The 21,521-nt window shown below is 38.9% G+C and overlaps 1 protein-coding gene across 3 annotated transcripts in view; it reads left to right on the top strand.

Annotated features, from left to right (window-relative positions):
- Positions 1-21,521, top strand: part of FARP1 (FERM, ARH/RhoGEF and pleckstrin domain protein 1) — a 268,128-nt gene that overhangs the window by 32,942 nt on the left and 213,665 nt on the right. The window contains exon 1 of one of the 3 annotated variants that reach the window (XM_039849166.1): positions 10,340-10,478. The exons of the other annotated variants lie outside the window; for them this stretch is intronic. The gene's annotated coding sequence lies outside the window, so the exon portion shown is untranslated. Of the gene's footprint in view, positions 1-10,339; positions 10,479-21,521 lie in introns of those variants that run through there. 3 annotated transcript variants of the gene reach the window in all.

A 21,521-nucleotide genomic window follows, 5' to 3' on the forward strand; every position in this document is an offset into this window, starting at 1 on the left:
ACACTTTAATCTGGGCAGTTTGACGGACTAAAGTGTGGAGCTGGAGACTGTATTTGCAAAAGCCACTTGGCTGTTCAAATAATCCAGTGGAGAGGTCTGACAGAGAAATGGAAAGTTAGTTCTCTTACTCTCATTTTCCTTTTTTCGATGTAATGCCTATAACCAAAGTTTTGTTTAATTTTTGTCTACCACCTTTACCTTTATTTACGTCATTCTATTTAATACGACATATCATACGTGTGTCAAACATTCTTTAGGGAGTCGACGGAATCCTTAAGACAATTAGTTGTGGCTTGCAAAAAAATAAAATAAAGATCCTGAGGAGGAAAGTATTCAGATGTGGTATTTCAAGCTGTGAGAGCAAATGTTCTCCAAGCTCTAAAGTCCCTCCAGTGGGTGTAGTGTTTGTTCTAAACATGAGTTGGCAGTGTTTGAACATGGCTGTCGGTTATCCTTCTGGGTGTGTTGCCTCTTCTGGTGTGGCAGTGAGGGCAGGGACTCCATTTTGTTCACAGCTCTATCCTGAATGACTAGAACAGTTCCTACAAGAAAGAAGCCCCGTTAAATATTTATTGAATGAATAAAGTTTCAAGATAAAAAAGTGAGGTTAAGCTATCTTAAAGGTTTGTGGTAATGCTCTCATACCTTGACTACTTCCTGAACTGCCCAATTTTACTTAAGGGCCTGTCTGTGCCTATGAGGACAGAGAAGGCTGAGCTGGCCACAGTTAATGCCCTTCAAAGGACCTTGACCTCCCTCCCCCCCCACTTCCTAGAGTGAGTCCCTGACTAAGTTAGTAGGATTGTTAAACAGGGATGCTCTGGATATCCAAGATAAAACAAGTAGGCCTGGACTAATTCTTTAGTTGGCCTTGACCTTAGTGTGGTGGGGAAAAGCATGGGCATCTTGCACCAGGTTGTTTCTCACACTGAAATTCCAGTTTGGCTGCAAACTGATATGGCACATGGAGGTTCGCCAGCACTGTGGGTGTCAGACTTATGTTATCTTCGCATGGGGTGGTAGACGGAGTATCCTCTCTTCTACCTGTTGTGTGATGCAGGGCCACTTACCATCACATTCCCAGTGAGTGACAAGGGCTGGATAGCCTGCTGGGTACTGGCTGATGGAGGTGTGCTCGTTAACTAGGAGTAAGATTTAGATGAGCAGGAGGGTAGATGGGGCAGCTGAGGCAGGCTTCTGAAGGTTGTGATGATCAGAAACAAGTTTTGTTTTTTAATTATCAAACACTACAAGAAAAACATTTAAATTATATTTAAGGCCTTTAATTTTTCATTTTTAAGTATACAGTGTTTACCTTGATTACCATTGGCTACTTTAGATCAAGTTTACGATACCCGTTCATTTATTGCCACACATTGGTCATTGTGACAGATAGACAGTAACTGCTTTTGGTCATGTGAGAATAATTAAAGATTCTGCTATGACACCTGGTGTTATAATAAGACATACAGACAAGGATTTGAATAACCGATAAGTTAGCCAGATTATGTAAATCATAAGAATAGCAATTCCCTAACCAAATGTATTAAAATTATATATTCAATACACAGAATATTTACACATTGCTATGAAGATTACAAAGACTTCTCAAGTAGAGCATAGTTGAATTTTTAATGTAAAAACTAGTTTGAGGCCTTTATAATAGATGTATTTTGAATTTTTATTTTTAGTTCCCCAGAAAATATTTTAAATATAGCTAGCATATTATCAGGAATTTAGGAACAACAGCTGAGATTTGTAATTTCTATTAATAGAAGCCTTTGGGGTGAATCTTATCGAATCCTAGTTACTTTTTTCTTTCTTAGCTAAGTTCTTCATCTTCGTATTAAACAGTCTTTCCTTTACTAGAAATACCTGCATTTGATGGCTGAGGTTTGCCCTCTGTGTTCTGTCTTCTGCCCGTTACCATTGTGTTATTCCCTCTTGTCCCTGTCCCTTTGGTTTTCTTGACCCTGCCTGTCATAGCCTTTATATTAGCTTTTCTCTTTTTGAGCTGAACTGCTGAAGAATTGTTGCTTAGCAATGCCTAGGTATCTGCAGTGGTGGTGAGATTAAAGCAATTTTCACTCCTTTGTTATTTTTTAAAAAATATTTTACAGTAGTCTCCTTTCGGCAAGGTTATTTTGCATTTGACATATGAACAAAATCGATTATCTTCCTATGGTGTACCTCTATATCATCTTAATAAATGGTAAAACTGAAAATTTCTCTTTCTCATAGGCTATTCTTTCTAGAGATACTTTTATTATAAAGCAATGCTCAAAGAAGATCTTATTTCAAAGTCTTTAACTCTGTATATGTTTATTTTGTATTAGAGGCAAAATCAAGGTTGACTGGTAGATTTGCACAGTCCATTTCCTTCTCAGCCAGGTAATTGATAGATAACATAACATGATATTTGACGTAGATACATAAACTAGAGTGTCTTAGTCAGCTCAGGCTGCCCATTACAATACTGGACGACTTGAACAACAGAAATGTATTTTTCACAGTTTTAGAAGCTGGGAATTCTAAGATCAAGATACCAGCTCATTTGATTCCTGGCGAAAGCTCTCTTCCTGGCATGTAGATGGCCACCTTCTCACTGTGTTCTCACATGGTCTTTTCTTGGTGGGTGCGTGTGGGGAGGGGAGTTCTCTCTTTCCTTTATTATAAGATCACTAGTCCTATCTGAGCAGGCACCTCCCCTGATGAGCTCATTCAACCTTAATTAATTCTAAAGGCCCTATTTTCAAATACAGCCATATTTGGAGTTAGGGCTTTATTTTAGCATATGAATTTGGGTAGGGGAATACAATTCAGTCCATAGTATATGGTTTCTTTTCTTTTTCTTTGATCACTAAAAATTGTTACAGGCAGTCCTTAACTCTAGAATACCAATCACAAATGCTCTATACAAACACTGACCTTCTGCCACTTCCCCTATTTGGGCTCCTGGCTCTGTCACCCACCTGGGCCCTAGCCCTCCCTAAGAGTAAAAACTTGACACACACAGCATGGCCAAGACCTTTACTCCCAGCCACCCCAAACTGTTGGAGGCATTATGGGAACTTCCAGTTCTTCCCCAGCTGTCATGGTAACCTCTGATTCTACTGTACTGCTGGGTTCCTCACAGTGGTCCCAGTTCTTCCTGCTTCCAGGAGCTTAGACCTGCAGAACCCCTGACCCTCCTAACCATTGAGAATCTGCAAGGATTCTCAACATCCAAGATACTTCCTTGACTGCTCCTCTCTACTACTCTACCCCTAGTGGAGCAGACTTAGGAGTCTCTGAAACAGGGGAGGTGAGTCTTGGGGACATTGACTTGGGCTACAGAATATACTTTTCAATAGAAATGAAACTATAGAAAGTAGTTAGATCTTGCTCATACTGCTGGTAAACTTTATTGTGCTGAAATGGGTTTCCCAAGGCTCGCTCAAGGACCTTTCCACCATGTAACAGTGGAAAATGCTTTTTAGGTTCCAAATATTCATTAATATGGGAGTAAATATTTAGAATATAGCCTTTTCATACTCTATAGACTACTAAGATGAATTTCATTCCGTTTCCATCAACACCAGCAAAGTAACATTGAGTTTTAATTTTTTTCTGCTTATAAAAAGAAACATCTCCAAAAAATCTTTTTCCATTTTAAGAAAAACTGTTGAATATAGGTAGATATTTTAAACTGATGAGAAAAACAATGAAGCCAGAGAAGTATGCCTGTAAGTAATAAGAAAGGACTCTGTCCCTCTAATTTTCAATGGATATTTTTTCAGGCAAAATAGATTTTGTAAGATGGCTGTGTTTCTCTATTTTTTTTTTTTTTTTAACCTAAGCAACAAGTTGCAGATGGATGGATGGTGGATAGGTGGTGGGTGGATGGGTGGGTGGATGGATAGATGGATGGATGGATCTTTCACAGTAAGATGCCATGCTGCTAACTCTTGTCTTCTGGTAATTATGGTTGCTGAGTCACCAGGAAAACAGGTTCTTTTTACATTTGTTCATTTCTCCTCAGAAGAAATGTGCTCAAGTAGAAACAGCCAGCTGACTTCTTTATTTAGAGCAATCTGTCAGAGTGGTGGTGTACACTGCAAAGAAATGTAATGTGGGGTGTTTGGTACATTCTTATTAAATTTCTTTCTGGTATTTCTCTGTTAATGCTTTGTCATCCATTAATATGATTTACATGCCATTAAAACCTTCACTGAAGTAATTAATGAAAGATAACTAATAAGTTACAAGGATGGGGCCTTTTGGGGGGACTGAGTGTTTAAGGAGATGTTTTTTAATTATTTAAAACTTTGGGCATATTGTTCAGTAGCAACTCACTTAACTAAATTGTCACCTGGCCCTTATTCCCACCTATTGCACAACCATCTCATGAATGTTTCTTCCAAACACCTAGCTGAAATCCAGGTATGTTACAGCTCTAAGAATCTCCTGACCTCCCAGAGTAGAAATATGTCAGACAAAGAGGTGATTGTGCCCTGATTTGTGGTTAATGAACCCATCCTAACTTACAGTGATCATTGCTTCGTTTCCCAAGTCCTCTTATTTATTACAATCCATTTTGACAATTGTCCCTTAGTGCATTTTAAATTCTGGAACTACATAAAATTAATATATTTTTTAGTTTCATTGCCTGCTTATATAGATAGATTTTCTATTGCTTTGTCATGCTCTATAAATATTCTCCATGGATTTTTATATTGCAGAAAATTTACATATTCATTTAAAGAAGACTGTCATAACGTCCATATTGAGTCTTCTGAACACTAACAGGGTTTTCTCTCCATTTACCTCTGTGTTTTTAAACTTGCTAATTAACCATGATTGGTTATCAAGATTGATCAAGGTAATTATTAATCGCAATTGAAAAGGTTTAATAGAAATAAAATAATGTTGGAATGGTAATAATTGTTTATAATGGTCATAATAAGGATTTTTAACTTTGAAACTCCTTTCTTGTAAAGTACAGTTGAGTTCTCTCTGTGCCACATGTAAATAAGTCCCTGTTGATGATCAGAAGTCGAGCTCAGTCGCCCTTTGTAGGTGGTCACTCAGAGGCAGCCTGATTACACATGACATACATGATATACATAATACACATAGCTTTTCTGTGTGCTTTATTTAGTTAAAGTGAAAGTGGGCATTGGAGACTAATGTCTGAGAGTTAGGGGTATGAGAGGCAGGATCACTGCTCTCTGATCCTTGTTGAAGTACACTGACAAGTTATAAACGTCTGAATTCCGGAGGATATACATTCAAGTTTACTTTTCTGTTTTTCAAATGGTGACAACTCTAAGACCTTAAATTGGTGTTAGATTCCTTAGCACAGTGGAGTTGGAGCTTATATTTGTGGTTTCTTTTACCCAACCGCTGGACCCAGTGTTCATGGCAGCCCCTGTAGATGGGCAGCCGTATGTCCCCTGACTTGACCCAAGTTTAACCTACCCCTGAAGGCCCACCTCTCTCGCCTGGTGGTGATGGGGGCCTCTCTAGAACTCTTGTCATCTGCTCTGGAGAATGACTGGGCAGCTCTTTTGGATATTTCTCACAGGCATGCATGTCTGCCTTTCTCTTTTGACCAAGAAAGGTTCTCTGCCATTCGTCCTACAGAGGGCCAGACTCTCCTTACTGGCTTTAGGTGGGTTTCCATTTCAACCTTCTCCAAAGAAGAAAAATAAAAATTATTTATAATCTCACCTCCCAAAGAAAACCTATTTTGGTGTATCTACTACCAGTTACTATTCAGTACTCATGTAAATAAAGAGTATTAATAAAAAGGAATTCAAAAATTCAATTTTTGAATGCCTTTTTTGATATCTAGTAGTTACTTTATGATTCATACTATCATTTCTGGTTATCATGGATTAAGTGGATAGTTTACCATGGGTTATTCTATCTCAGAATTCCCAGTTTAACTTTTACTTAGTCATAGTAGGTATTCTTTTTGTATTTTTTTTTTTGTTACTTTTAGTAGAACTTTATTAAGAATTTTTTAGTATAACTTTCTTTTAAAATATTATTTTGCTTGGGCTCAAGTAGAATGAGTTTGAGAATATAACTTTCTTTTTAAAGAAAAGGTTGTTTATCTTTTGAAAGTTTGGAAAATTTTCCCAGGCTTATTTATTTATATAAACTTGGGGGAAAGGAAAATTCCATAATTATTTTCTTAGTTTTCTTTTTTTTGGTCTTTTTATGTTTTCTGTAACATGCGATAATACTTTTTTGTTGTTTAATTTTTACTTATTCTTAGTGTGTTTTTGTATCCTCTTGTCAGTTTCAAAATTCTTTAGATAACAACTTTGTTCATTCTTTTTGCTTATATTAGTGTAGAGGATAATACATTTTTTTCCCCGTGGGACTTTGGTAGGTCACCATATACTTATATTTACATTTTCAATGTTAAGAATATTCTTAGTGACTTTAAACAACGTTTTTCTTCCACCAGTACCATAACACAGAGTATTTGAGCTTATAAATGATTGGTCAAGCTTTGCTTTGTTCTTCATTTCAAATTTTGTGCATCTGAGAATGTAGACCATATACACAGAACTTCTGTTATAAGTGAATTTTTATGATCCAGCAAAATTTTTATTATTTGAAAAGTATACTGCAAGAAAATGTATGTTTCTTATTTGCCATTTCTTGCTGCCTAGAATTTGTTGTTTCTGCCCTTATTTATTGTACTGGGTAGGTTAGTATTTCCTTAATTAATGGCTTGTTTGGGTAGATAATAGAATTTTGGTGCCTTCTAGATTTTGGCTGCTACGTGTGTGAGCCTCAGACACTCCATCTGGGAAACAGAGCTGGTAGCACCACTTTTAGGTTGTGCTGTGGATGAGGGCGGGAGACCCCATTGGGAAGGATCAGAACAGGACGTGGCCTTCAGCTGAGAGCTTTCTTGGGGTTCCCTTTCCCCTTGTTGGCACTCTAGTTTTCCACAGATTCTCCCAGTCAGACTTTGTTCTCTAGGTGCCGATCCCATATGGTGGTTGTGTGGAATTGTGAGTAGTAAATGAAATAATGCAAATAAATGCTTAATCAGCAGTACCTGTTATTAATGAAATGATTTGAATCACAATCATTTGTATTTCTCAACAGTCACAGAAATGGAAGACTTGTACTTTGACGTCTCATTTCACACATGACTTGTCCTTTGAGCCGGAGAGTGATCTGGAACTTATTCCTCAACCTCACTTCACTGTCAGCTTTTCTCTTTTGTGGCTTACGGCTGTGGATGAGTTCTGTATCTGGTTTGTCTATGTTTTGATCAAGCAGTTTATTCCATGGGAACTTGAGTGTTTGCTTTGGGAGAAGAAGGGTTACCTTTATTTTACCCTGAGGCTTTATTTGACTTTGCTCGGTTGTGTCTACTGTGTGTGTCTCAGTCTCCCATGAAGCTCTGCAGTTTTAACTGCTTTTAAGAGAGTGCCTTTGTACACTGGGTATCTTTAGTTCTAAGAACCCAGACTTCATTAAGGGCTTCTGGAGCCTTGTCGTAGGGCCTTACTGATTGCATGAGGCAAGAAGGCACAGGAAATGGACATCAGAAGGCCTTTCTTTTTCTGGTTTTCCGTGAATGCTCTGATCCACTGCATGAATGAATAGATGTGAAAAATTCTTTCTCACAGAAGAAAGGTTTTAAGACATTTAAAAAATTCATAATTTAGGACCATGAAAAGACAGTATACCATTCTCTTTATATGTCTGGTAATAATCAGTAAGCGTTTTGTTTATTTGATGGATTTCTCCCATTGGTGTCCTCAGTAGCTTAAACGGGTGATTATTACAGTACCTTGATTGGCATCTCTGTGCTAGAAAAGGTGAGAGGTTTGGTGGAGACTGTGATTTTATCTAAAATGAATGAGTCATAAGGTCACTGAATACTAGAGAGGGTGACAATTTTAGAGATTATCTAGAGAGCCAGGAGGGCCCCTGGCATGGTAGTAAAGACCATCCTGTCTACGATCTGGTCGTGCATCTTCCACTTTACCAGCTGGCTGACCGTGGGAAAGTTGACTAAACGCTTTGCCCCAGTTTCCTCATCTGTAAAAGTGGTCAATAAAAGCATCTACTTAATGGTGATTATGAGGTTTAAATAAGTCAGTGTTTCTAAAGCTTGTAGGGCCTGCTCTGCTGTAGAAAGTACTATATAAGTGTTGATTAAATTAAAATAATAAGTTATATTTTTCCACATTCTATGCATGAGAAGCCTAAAATCCAGGAAAGGTTAAGTTAATTTTACAGTACACTCAGAAATGTAAAAAAAAAAAATTAGGATTAGAACCTGGTGGACAATCGATAGCATCTAAGTCTTTTTTCTTCCCTTTCAGCAATCCACAGCAAACCTGTGCTATTCATAATTGTTAATTTTTTTAATGGACAACATCGTTTAATTAAATACCTTATTTATTAACCAGATTGACATTTAAAGTTCTTCACAAGGAGTTTGACGTTTTTGTTATGTACTTTTTTTCCCCTCAACTATTCACTGTTTTAATTAATAATTACTTCTAGGGGAAATATTCCAGGATGTGATACCTTTTACTCTTCTGGTGTATTTTATTGTATCATTTGGTCTGTGATAATACTACCTAGTTTATTTCTTGAACAATTTTGAAGCTGTGAGAGACTTTAATAGTCTATTCTTTAATGATTTAATAGAAATTGCCTTTCTTTTCCCACCCTGAAGGGAAGCCTTGTCATTTATGATTCATTGGATTTGGTAAGCTTTAGCAAATGCTTTCTTTTTTCTTAAAGTTGTATGAAATAGTGCCATTACTCACTCCAGGATATATGTCAGTAGAATGTTATACAGGATGCAGGACACGTTTAAAGCATTTATTTCTTAAGCATCATTTCCAGAGCGTTTGAAACTTCAGCAAAGAATGATAGAATGTGGGATAACTTTTTACTGAAGACTTCCTTATTTAATAATGAGGCTGTTGGGAACATCCTGACGTATTTTGAAAAAGAATTTAATAATGCTTTGTAGTTTATTAAGGAAAATACCTAATGCCTTTTAGATTCCAGAAACACTTTTAGTTATTTAAGTCCTGTCATTTTTCTCATGAAGTAAAGGAGCAGAGTTATCTTATAGGCTATGAGATATGCTGAATTACCTGCCAAGATATGCGCTTGACTGAGCCGGAAATTGGTTGCCCAGTTTCTGTTCACTAAGCCTGTGGGCTTGCCTCTCATTTCTAGCCTCAGACTAAGCTACTGCCTTTGGAGGGAACATCTATACTCTCCACTCTCCCATTTCTGTAACTGAGAAGCATTTCAGAGTAGCCCCAAACTGAAAGCAACCATGGTGGTGCTTCACTAGGTGAATGGATAACAAAACTGAGGTACGTCCAGACAATGGAATATTATTCAGCGATAAAAAAGCTGTCAAACCAGGAAAAAACATGGAGGAATCTTAAGTGCATATTGCTTAGTGAAAGAAGCCAGTTTGAAAAGGCTACATATTGTATGATTTCAACCATATGACCTTTTGGAAAAGGCAGAACTATATAGACAGAATAAAGATCAGTGGTTATCAAGGGACAGAATGGGGTAGGGGAGCAGGGACGAATAGATGGAAAACAGGAGATTTTTAGGGCAGTGAAATTATTTTGTATATTATAATGGCAGATGCCCGACATTTGGCATTTGTCAAACCCCACAGAACTGTACAATACAAAGAGTGATGTTTACCCTAATGTAAATTGTGGACTTGAGTTAATGATAATGTGTCACTGTTGGTCGATCAGTTGTAACAAATGTACCATACTGATGCCAGATGTTAATAATAGGAAAAGCTGTATGCGGGGAGAGAGAGGGTATTTAGGAACTTCCTGTATTTTCTTGGAAACATAAAACTGCTCTAAAAAAACAAGTCTGTTAAAAAAATATTAGTGCAGATGATTTGCTATCAGCATTACTAATAATCAGCCTAGCCTCTGCTTCCATTTCTCAGCTGACACTCTCTTCATACCAGTGACTACCTGATCATACCAGATTTAGTGAATGAACTTTTCTAATTCTCATTCTCTTTGTTGCCCCAACAGCATTGTGGTTCAGCCTCTGGTTGTTGATAATCCTGCTTTTTAGACTTTATGCTATGATTTTAGAATGGATTTTCAGGCTCAGTCTTTTATAAATATGGGATTCATCCATCAGGGAGAAGGTTGTCATAGACATTCTCCGAAGTCCCTGCAACTCTGAGACTCTGTGATTCCTTCGCTGATTCTTCTTCCTCTTCCCGCTCATCAATGTTGGCATGCATTCCAGGCTACTATTTTGGTTCTTTTTGTACTCTTTCCAGCTTCTTCAAGATGTCACCCACTGTCACAGTGTCATTTCACTCTCGCGTGGATGACTTATGAAGTCCCTTTCCTGAACCTCAGGCCCCTGTGCTCAGCTTACCAATGTCATACTTTGGAGGAAGCATTTGACAGGTGGTAGCAAGACACTGAGGAATGGTGAGTGTTGAAGAAATGGAGGCAGTGACCTTTACGGTGTTGCTGGATAGTCTCCGTGCCCCTCAGCGGCCTTCACTCAGCTACAGCTTGGACCTCGCAGCACTTCCTTGTTCTGTCTTAAATCTAAATTCTGGGTTTGTTCCCCGCCCCCACTTACTAGTATGTCATTATTTTGTAAAGATTCTTAATGTCACGGTATTCCCAAATTACTCCTCCTTTCCCTCCATCCTTATTGTCACCACCTTCCTTTCTTGCATGGGATATTACAGATATTTCCTAACTCACCAGTGTCGTAACCCAGCCAATACCTCACTGTCAAATTTTTTCTGAAAACTGCAGGGTTTCACCTCGTCTTAAAAGCCACAGCGGCTCATTCCGATCCATCAGATGAACCTCCTACTCCTTGGCCTGTTATTCCAGGCCGACCAAAATCTGCCTCTCACCTACCTTCCTTCCTCATATTCTTTTCACTAATTTCTTGCCTCTGTTAGTCCTTATCCATCAGTGACACAACCCCTGGCACATGGCAGACATTTCCTTATTATTGCAAGAAGGAACTTCAGCAAGAATGTGTATTTTATCCACACTGTTGCATTTGCCCTCAGGGCTATTTAAAAATTGTTAGCCTTTTCCCAAGGACCAGATGACTTCCCACTTCTCAGTGAAGTAGCATCCTCCGTTTCTGTAGCTTTTAAAGTTCACATAGTATACCTGTGTTGGGAGTAAATAAGTTGCCTTCAACATTATCTTTAACTACCTGTTCTCTTCTCTGATAGATTATATATCGCATAAAGACAAACCAAACGGTGCCATGTTATTGCTTTGTGTCCTATGTAGTGTTAAGTGTAGTTGCTGAAACATAATAGGTCCTCCTAATGCTTGTTAATGATGATGACCTCAATTATTGTGACACTTGAATGGTAGTATACTTTAAGCAGTCTGTTATTTTCAAAGACGTTTAGTAAGCAAATCAGTAATACACTGCATCCTTATTATGGGTGAGGCAAGAGTTAGGTGCTTTCCACAAATATTTGGAGAGGCTGATCAATGTCAACTGAAGACAAAGAGAGAGGATTTTTTTTAGTGAATGGATGGAAACGATGTTATGTGAAGTAGAATGAGCTTGACTGTAGCCTAGGAAACGCAGCCCCTGATTACACTGCAGCGGCACTGTAAAGGGGGAATTGTGAGAGGCTGCAAGCTGGTTTCTTGCTTCAAGAAGACCACCTATCTCCTTACATTTTGTTTACCCTGGCCTTTTACTTAGAGGTAGAATGGAGGGGTGAGCTAAAGTTTAATTTCGTACTTCCAGAATCATCACGAAATTGACATCAATAAAATGTGAATGATTGGAGAATTCTTTCTGGTTTTCTGATTTTTCTACTGGGCTAAAAGAATCTTCTCTTTCTAGTACCTTTTACTTGATTCTACACATTTTTATCTATTTAATAGAAGAAATATGCCCTATAAATCAGTGAAAATGGAAACAAAAGTATTCTTAAATTGTCTTTGTGTATTTTTAACAATTTAAAAAGTTTTTAGAATAAGATTGGAGTATAGATTAAAATTTGATAGGAAAAAATGCTGCTTTTTCTTGCCAAGAGCTGTTGACAAAATCAGGCACTCACTATGTTTGGTGCATGTGTGAACCGTTGAAGAGAGATGTTTTCTTGATGAAGTTATCTAATCAAGTAAGTGCTCAATGTGTGTCAGGTGGATTTACCTATGCTACCTAATCCTCACTGGGGCCCGGGGAGGGTTATCAGGTTGGAGCTGCATCAGATCTTCTTGGAAGGCTTGTTGCAGCCTAGATGCTAGGCCCACCCAGCCTTTGATTCAGTGCACCTGCAGAGACAAAAATTTGCATTTCTAATAAGCTCCCAGGTGATGCTGATGCCACAGAGTTGTGACCACATTTTAAGAAGCCCTGCCAGAGGTGGTCGGCTTTCTCTCCATTTCCCAGGCGGGGAACATGCCGGCTAGAATGGATACATGACTGCCTGAAGTTCTCAAAGTACCTGAGTCCCAGCCTAGGGCGGTCTCTTGCACTAACACGAGAAGAGCACTTCTCGTCACATTTCCAGGTAAGGCAGCCAGACCCTTTCTGGCGCCTCTGGACTTGCCATCTGGTTGACATTGCAGGAAAAGAGGAGAAAGGCCTGGGAAGCAAGTGAATTCCAAGTCAGAATTAAGCAAAACCCAGGGAAAATAAAGTTTTTTCCTGAAAGAGTAGGTCAGGAAGGCTTTCTGGAGGAGATGCCAGGTAGAGAAGATGGCCATTTAGGAGGGAGAAACAGAACAGCAACATCACGGCACCAGGAAAATGCAGGTGGATTGAATAGCAGAGTCCAGTTGGATTAGAAACAGTTTATTTACAAGTTGAGAAACCAGGGCAAATGGTTGAAATGTCTAGCTGGGAATTTTCACATTTAACTTGGTATTGATTGGACTCAGGTTTTTGAGTAGAATAGGGTATGGTTCAAAGTAGACTTTCGAAATAACTTCTATGAAAAGAGAAAAGTTCTCCTCTGCTCTCAGTTTTCCTTGAAGTACTTTCCAGAGATTTGTTAGGGGTATTTAAGATAGCCTATTTAATTTTTTTTCTTTTTTTTTTTTGTTTTTTCACTAAGGATAGACAGGAAAGACTGAAGAAAATCATCTTTATATAGCTTCTCTGCAGTTTCGTTCTCTTTTCCTTACTTTGCAGGTGAAATGGGGCACCCCTCTTTGTAGACAGTATCCTGGTCTTCTCCCAAATGATCAAACAGGCCGAACAATCTCTGGCCTTTTTGAAGTGTCTGGTTGATGTAAAACAGCTGATCTGCAGTTAGTTCTTTTGCTCTCAGACTTTTCTGAAATAAGCAAATCTATCTGCACAGATAGCTGTTTTGAACTTTCTCAGAACCCCTTATCTAAGTCCCTGTGAAAAGCCAAACTTGGCCGGTTGTTCTCTTGAGATACTGTGGGGCTGCCAGCCTTGGGCGGCGGCGGGGGGGGTGAGGGGAGGGTGATGGAGGGGGTTGGTACCTCCTCCCTCCCTGTCCCCAGGGGCCACCTCCTGGCCTGTGGCTCCCTGGGAGACAGGAACACAAGGTGGCTTTGTCACCTGGCAGTGTCTGGCTCCTAAAGGAAGAGCCAAATGAATTAGAGCTGGTGAAGAGAACACACCCTTTGCCCTTTGCGCTCCTGGATGTCTGACATAGCTGATTTTTGTCCCCACAAAATGGCAAATGCACAATCTTTTGCCTTTTCCTGTGAATAACCACCTTCTTTGAGTTTTTCTTAACTTAGTATTTATAAGTGGCTTATATTTAAAATTGAAAGAAAAAGCTCTTGTGAAAAGTTCCTCTTTGTCAGCTTGTTTTCATAATTGTCACCCTTTACTGTGATTGCATTCATTAGATTTCATGTTCTAAATGGGGCTGAATAGCCAGCAGGATTATGTTGTCTTAGTAGATGAAATTTATAAAATCTTTTAATTACTTCTGAATAAGGTAAGATATTGAATGATTGACATTAGCTGACATGAATATTGATTATCACACACACACACACACACATGGTACAAAATTTAAAAGGTCCAAAAAAGTAAACAGTGAAAGGCAAGTCTTAAGTCCGTCTCACTCCTGAGTTTGGGCTGGTTGCCTCAGCCGAGCCAGCTCTCCTACCAGTTACCTCTTCGTCCTTCCAGAGAGGTTCTGTGTGTGTGTTCATAAGAATATCTGTGTGTGTGTGTGTGTGTATGTGTGTGTGTGTGTGTGTCAATTTATTGAGTATGATATTTAACTTTGACCTGTTTAAGTGTATAAAGTTTTTAGTAAACTTAGAGTTGTGTGATCATTGCCGTAACCTACTTTCAGAACATTCCTATCATCCTCCAAAAGGTCTCCATCTCTGGGCCCTTCGCTGTCACTCCCAGGTCCTGTCCCTAGCCCCAGGCGGCCATTTTCTGTCTATGGGTTTGACTTTTCTGGATATTTCATACAAGTAGGATCATATGCTGTGTAGTCTTCCACATCTGGTTGCTTTCACTTAGCAAAATGTTTTTGAGATGCCTCCATGTTGTCACGTGATTGGGCTTTTCATTTCTTTTTGTTGATGAATATGGATATACCACATTTGGTTATCCATTCATCATTTGATGAACATTCGGATTATTTCCACTTGTTGACTATTTTTAGCTATGAACGTCTGCATAAATACAAGTCTTCACGTGGGCATAGTTTTCATCTGTCTTAGGGGCGATACCTAGGAATAGAATCACTGAGTCATTAGGAGAACCCAGTTGCTGGGTTGTATGCTAAATTTATGCTAAAATTTTGAAGATATTACCACCAGTATGTTTACCAAAGTGTCTACCATTTTATGTTCCCACCAGCCACCAGCAGTGTATGAGAATTCCAGCCTTTTCACATTCTCTGTAACACTTGTTACTGTTCATTTTAGGAGGTGTGAAATATTATCTCATCGTGGATGTGCTTTGCATTTCCTGATGACTAAAGATGTTGAACATCTTTTCATGTGCTCATTAACCATTTGTATATCTTTGGAGATTTAAATTCTCTTTACTATCAGTTTTAAAAGGTGCTAACAATTAACTTACAGTGCCTCTCACCTCCTTTCCCTGCCAGATTTTTAGTTCTGTTATTTATACATTGTCAGGAGTTACATTCTGTAGCTATTATAATTATTTTAGTTTTCCTCTTACAGTAAAAATGTATTTAAAGTTTACCAATAATTGTTTTTCATTGTTTCCCACTTTTGCCTCTTGTTTTTCTTAAGTTTATCCACTGGAAGAGCTTGGGTAACATTTTTCTGAGTTCTTGACTATTTAAAATATTTGGCTATTTGAATAAAAATTCGGCTGGGTTTAAAGTTTTGATTCCTCTTTTATTTCTTTGAGGACATTTTGGGCATTTAAGCATTGAATGTAGCTGTGGACAAGTCTGAACTTTTATCCCCTCATATTTTTTTTTTGAACTTTTTGCCTAAATGCCCAGATGATTCCTTAATTTTTGAAGATCAGCGATGACACAAGAAATATGTTGATGTTCATCATTTTATGTTATTTCTGGGATATGATATGTTCATTTATCAGGGAGAATTGTCTTTTATTTCTGGAATATTATCCAGAATCATACTTTAAAATATGTTTCCTGTTCCATTATTTAATTTTTTTTCTTCAAGAACACCAGTTGTGAGTGTGTTGGATCTCTTCTGTTTGTCTTTCCATAATTATAATTTTTCCGTTTTAAATCTTTTGCTTACTTTTCAATCTTTCCGCTCGGGACCCTCATATTTTCACCAGTGCATATTTCCTTTTAGCTGCTTCCATTTCAGTGATTGTTTTAGTCTGTTTGGGCTGCTATAATAAAGTACCATAAACAAGAGAAATTATAAACAAGAGAAATTTATTTCTCACAGTTCTGGTAGCCAGGAAATCTGAGATGAGGGGCCAGTGGATTCGATGTCTAGAAAGATGGCTGTCTTTGCAATGTGTCCTCACATTGTGAAAGGGACAAGAGAATTCTCTGAGGTCTCTTTTATAAGGGCACAGATCCTATTCACGAGGACTCCAGTGTCACCATCTAATTACTTTCCAAAGACCTCACCTCCTCATACCATCACATTGGGGTCTAAGTTTCAACATACAGATTTGGAGGGGACACAAATGTTCATTCCATAGCATGAGGTCAGCCCTCATACTGTATTTCCTTCTCATGTTTTCCCGGAGCTTCCCTGAACTCTTGTAAATCCTCTTTTGTTTTTGTTTATAGAATCGATTATTTCATTACTTTGTTAATTTATGACAGTATGTTTGGGCAAAATTTTGATCCTTTGCATGAAACATTTCTTTGGTGAGTGTTTTTCATCTGTCATTCATTTTCATTTTTCTTCTTGCAGCATTTTTGTAAAGCTCCCTTTTTTTGTTATTAGGTGAGTTCCTTATGAAGTAGGTGTTTGAAGGAGCTTCGAGTGAGCGAGGAGATAGACCACATCCCATGCTAATTGGAATTCTTGTGACCTGGGGTGGGTGGCAGGGTGTGTGTGTGTGTGTGTGTGTGTGTGTAATCCTTTCAACGTTTTTCTTTGCTTGCTGAGACTGGTAGTGTTGCCAGTGCTGTGTCTTTTTCACCTTGCCTCAGCAATGGACTTTCCCACAAATGTGACTTGGCTATGTGGTTTCTCATTCAAGTCCACTTTTAGTACTTCGTGGGATTTCCCACCTCACTGCATCCAGGGAAGTTCTTAGTGCTAACCTGCACATCTGGTCTCCTTTGTACCCAGAAAGCTATCGCTGGATTTGTTGCTAAGGATATTCTGCTTGTTTGAGAGTGCGGCTCTGCAGGCTTGGGCAGCCTCTTCAAGCATTTTCCTTCTCCTCTGTCTGACCTTCACTACAGTTTGTCAGCTGGTCACATTTTGTGGTGCAGAGCTGCAGATGTGTTCTCACATGTTTCCTCAGGGCTGGATTTGCATTTGTGTGTGTTCGTTATTGCTTTTGGGTGAATTCCTAGAGGAAGTCTTTAAGCTAGGATACTGTGACAAGACAACTCAAGTTTTTTTATCTTTTCTCTACCAGTTAAAATTTGTATTACTTTTTGTTGTAGTTGCTATCTTCTTTTAACTAACTTTTCAGATAATTCTAAAGCATAAAATAATTTTACAAACAGCTTTTTATTTTTAGGTTGGAATGGTCATGTTAGTATAATGTATCACAAGGAAAATACTAATTTTCTTTAACTATTCCTTAAGGAAACCATAAGTCAGAGGAAGTTATGGAGATAAAGTTGGAATAGAGTATGGCTTGTTATTTACAAACAGGAGGCTTTTAGGTTTGTTAGACTAGTTCACCTAAAGGCTGTGTTGTATTACTGGGCTCACCAGTTTTGATATCAAGCATCAATTGTGGTTACCCATTTATGACTTGCCAGCGTTGCTCAGATATTCCCCTGACATTCTTAGGATGCTCAGCTCAGAACTCTTGGCTGGATTTATATCGGAATTAAACAGTACTTTCCATGTACAGCAACAGTCTGCATGCAAGTATGAAAACAAAAAGAAAGTGTGACATACTTTGTTTAAACATTAACATCCAGAAGTAGAAATAATATAGGCATGAGGTCATTCAGAAACTAAAGAAAAAGGAAGTTAAGGTACCACGCTTTTATGAATCACTAACTCAATTTGATTTTTAAATGCCAAGGTGCTAAAAATTGATCTTGGACTGGAGGGAGAGAAAGGATTCAGCTTAGGGGATGAGCCCTTTGCTTGGGTAGGACAAAAAGAAATGCATTTGTAGGGAGAGGCCCTAGCACCTTTGAGACTGTGCGACATGGGAGAATAGGCCCTTCAATCAGCTCCCCGGATGGGCATCAGAGCCACAGCCACATCCACGTTTCCCTGACTCAGCAGTAGGAGGCAGAGTGGCCAGGCCCAGCATCAATGTCCAAGGGCCTGTCCACCCTGATGAAGTACAGAGCAGAGAAGTCAGGATTAGAGGCAAGATGCTTTGAACACAGGGGAAGAGATCAACACTGACGTAGGGAAAAGCATGAGGAGGAGGCTGGGAATGGGGAAGGCAACTGGACTGATGTCATATTTTTCTCTGGAGGTTGCATTTATTTTTAACCATGAGACAATGAACAGAACACGTAGCGGGGAAGTAATTTTGCCTGGTTTGTGAAGATTATATTTTAAACACAACTGACTTCATAGTTAAACGTATACAGCCAGATTCGATTCATTGAACAAATATCGATGATCTCTTTTTCACTTTGGTTTAAGGCACTGTTCTAGGCATTATGTATGAACGATCTAGTCGCTCGCATCTCTCAAAACTCAGATGAATCAAGCAAAGCACAGATCACACAACCAAGCAGATGAGAATTAGGTCCTTTGTTGTTGCTGCTGTATTTTATTGAATTATGTTCTTTAAAAAAAAAAAGAAAATTTATTTGGGGCAGAAATTAGAAAGGTACTTGTGTAACAGACCTGTGAAATCACAGATGGGCATTTAAGAAAAAGGAGCCGTTCTCAGACAGGCTGGTCCTTAACTAGCATTGCCTGGTCATAGAACCCCAGTCTTAAAAGATTGCATAAGAACAAATAATCATCTCTTAGAGGCTTTGGTGGAAAGTTGGGAAAGTGTGTGTGGGAGAAATAATAAGTAAATACTGTTTCCTAGGTGGCCATTAAACCCCTTTCCTGCCTGATCAAAGGACACATCTTTTTAGTCCAGGGTGGTTTGAGTCAGCAACCCAGATTATTGAGATGACGCCAGAGTTTCTTATCTGCTGTTCAGGGCCAGCCCTCGTGTCACAGGAGGAATGTTAGAGGTTTTGCTAAGAGGAAGGGAGGTGTTTTCATGTGGAATTTTGTGGGAAACTTCCGGGAACCTGACTTTCCAGGAGAAAGATGAGCATGAGTTGTACAAGAACCTACAAAATAAGGTTATAAACCGAATAGTTTTTCCTGAAGAAATGAGATGAAAGGTGACTTGTTTTCAAATGTGTGAGTAAGACACAGCCCTTAGCTCTGTATTTCACACCACAGGTGACCCCTTGGTGCCCCTTCCATGGCTCTCTTTGTCACCAAGTGTCTCTGGGTCATTCTTTCCATGTCTCTTTCCCATCTTCTTCATTGACTCTCTTATGAGTTTGCTAGAACTGGTAAAACAAAGTACTACAGACTAGGTATCTTAACAGAAATTTATTTTCTCACAGTTCTGGAGGCTAGAAGACTCAGATCGAGGTGTCAGCAGGTTTGATTTCTCCTGAGGCCTCTCTCCTTGGCTTGTACATGGCTGTCTTCTCACTGTGTCCTCACATAGTCTTTCCTCTGTGTTCGCACATCCCTGGTGTCTCTGTACAAATTTCTTTGAAAGGATAACAGTCAGATTGGATTACAGCCCATCTTAATGGCCTTATTTTAATTGAATCGCCTCTTTTAAGACTCTCCAAACTCAGTCACGGTGTGAGATGCTGGGGGTTATGGCTTCAACATAAATTTGGGAATGGGAGAACACAATTCAACACGTAACAAACCTCATGACTGGGCACGTTTATTCTTTTTGCCTTTTTGGCTTCATATCCCCCACTTTCATTTATTCTCATCTTGGTTTTCACTTGCGTAGTGAGATGGACTCTGAACCCATAGCCCATATCCAGCTCCACCTCCCCCACAGCCTGCTGGATGTCCTTTTATAACCCTAGTGTCCCCAAACTCACACCTTCCCCTCCACATCCTCCCTTCTGCTCTGATTTAAGATTTTCTGACCGTTATTATACTTTTATTTCTTTAGTAGCTAACCATTTACAACATCGGGTTAGTTTTTCCACTAAAGTGGTTTTTAAAAATTTTATTAATTTTATTGGGTGACATTGGTTAATAAAATTACATAGATTTCAAGCGTACAGTTCAGTAATACATCATCTATATACTGCGTTGCGTGTTCACCACCCAAAGTCGAGTCTTCCGCCACCCTGTATTTGACACCCTTTACCCACTTCTGTTTCCCTCTGGTAACCACCATACTGTTGTATGTGTTTGAGATTTTGTCTGTATGTCTTTTCTGTTTGTTAATTTCAGTTTTTATATCCCATTTATAAGTGAAATATTATGGGTCTTGACTTTTTCCCTCTGACTTATTTAACTTAGCGTGATATTCTCAAGATCAATCCATGTTGTTGCAAATGGCAGTATTTCATCTTTTTTAATGTCCGAGTAGTATTCCACTGTGTGTATGTACCACGTCATCTTTATCAAGTCATCTGTCAAAGGACACTTTGGTTGTTTTCATGTCTTGGGCGCCGTGAATAATACTGCAATGGGAGGAGTATTTGCAAATAACACCTCCAATGAGGAGTTAATATCCAAAATATAGAAAGAACTCATGTAACTCACCAACAAAAAACAGTCCAGTTGAAAAACAGGCAGAGGACCTGAACACACACTTCTCCAGGAAGTCATACAGATGGCTTGCAGATAGATGAAAAGATCCCCAACTTCATTAGCTATTAGGGAGATGCAAATCAAAACCACAATGAGATACCACCTTACACCTGTTAGAATAGCTGTTATCAAGAAGACAATAAGTGTTGGAGAAAAAGGAAGCCTCTTATATTGCTGGTGGGAATGCACATTGGTACAGCTGCTATGGAAGACAGTATGGAGGGTCCTCAAACAATTAAGAGTTGAGTTACCATATGACCCAGCAATCCCCCTTCTGGGTATCTAACCAAAAAAATTTGAAAACATTTATTTGTAAAGATATATATACGCCTAAGTTCATTGCAGAAAAAGTGGGTTTTATAACTTCACCCTTTCATTTCCATTGTCACTTTCCAAGTTATGTAAAGCACAAATTGTTGCAATAGCTTTGGAACTGGATGCCATCCCGTCTCTTTTGGCAGTGCATAGTATATATCATCTTCAGATTAATTTTTCTAAGATTCTAATTTTTTTGTATCATTATCCTTACTCGACTGGCTCCCTATCTCCTATAGAGTGTAAAGACCATATTTCTCAGCCAGGCATATAAGGTCCTTTAAAGTCCGATTCTAGCCTATTTTCCAAATGCGTCTTTAACTCGTCAACATAAATTCTCACCCTTCTTCCCAGATACCATCTTATTTCTGTCCCATGGCTTTGTTGGTACTTTCGGCATTTCTGGAATGCCTTCTGTGTATTTTTGTCTCCTTCCAAGTATTATCCAATGTCTGAGACTAAATTGAGTTCCCACCTTCTCCATGACGGAAGCCCTCCTCCCTCTTTTTAACCAACCATTTCATCTCGCACTGAAATCTCATTTCTTTGTGCTCTGATGACACATCATATATCGGCCATAGTACAAATGTACTGGCTGATTGGTCTAGTCATCGAGCAGCCATTACTGAACTCTCTTCTGTGCCAGCCATTGTGTCCAGGTAGGTGCTGAGGTTCAAGGAACATTCTAGACTTGGTTTCTACTTCAGGGTTATCATGATGTCATGGAGGAGGTAAACAGGCAAACGCAGGTGGGATTGACCCCGATGCTGAGGT

Source organism: Pteropus medius, unplaced genomic scaffold, assembly GCF_902729225.1.
Source record: "Pteropus medius unplaced genomic scaffold, Ma_sr-lr_union100, whole genome shotgun sequence".
NCBI classification, from domain to species: Eukaryota; Metazoa; Chordata; class Mammalia; order Chiroptera; family Pteropodidae; genus Pteropus; species Pteropus medius.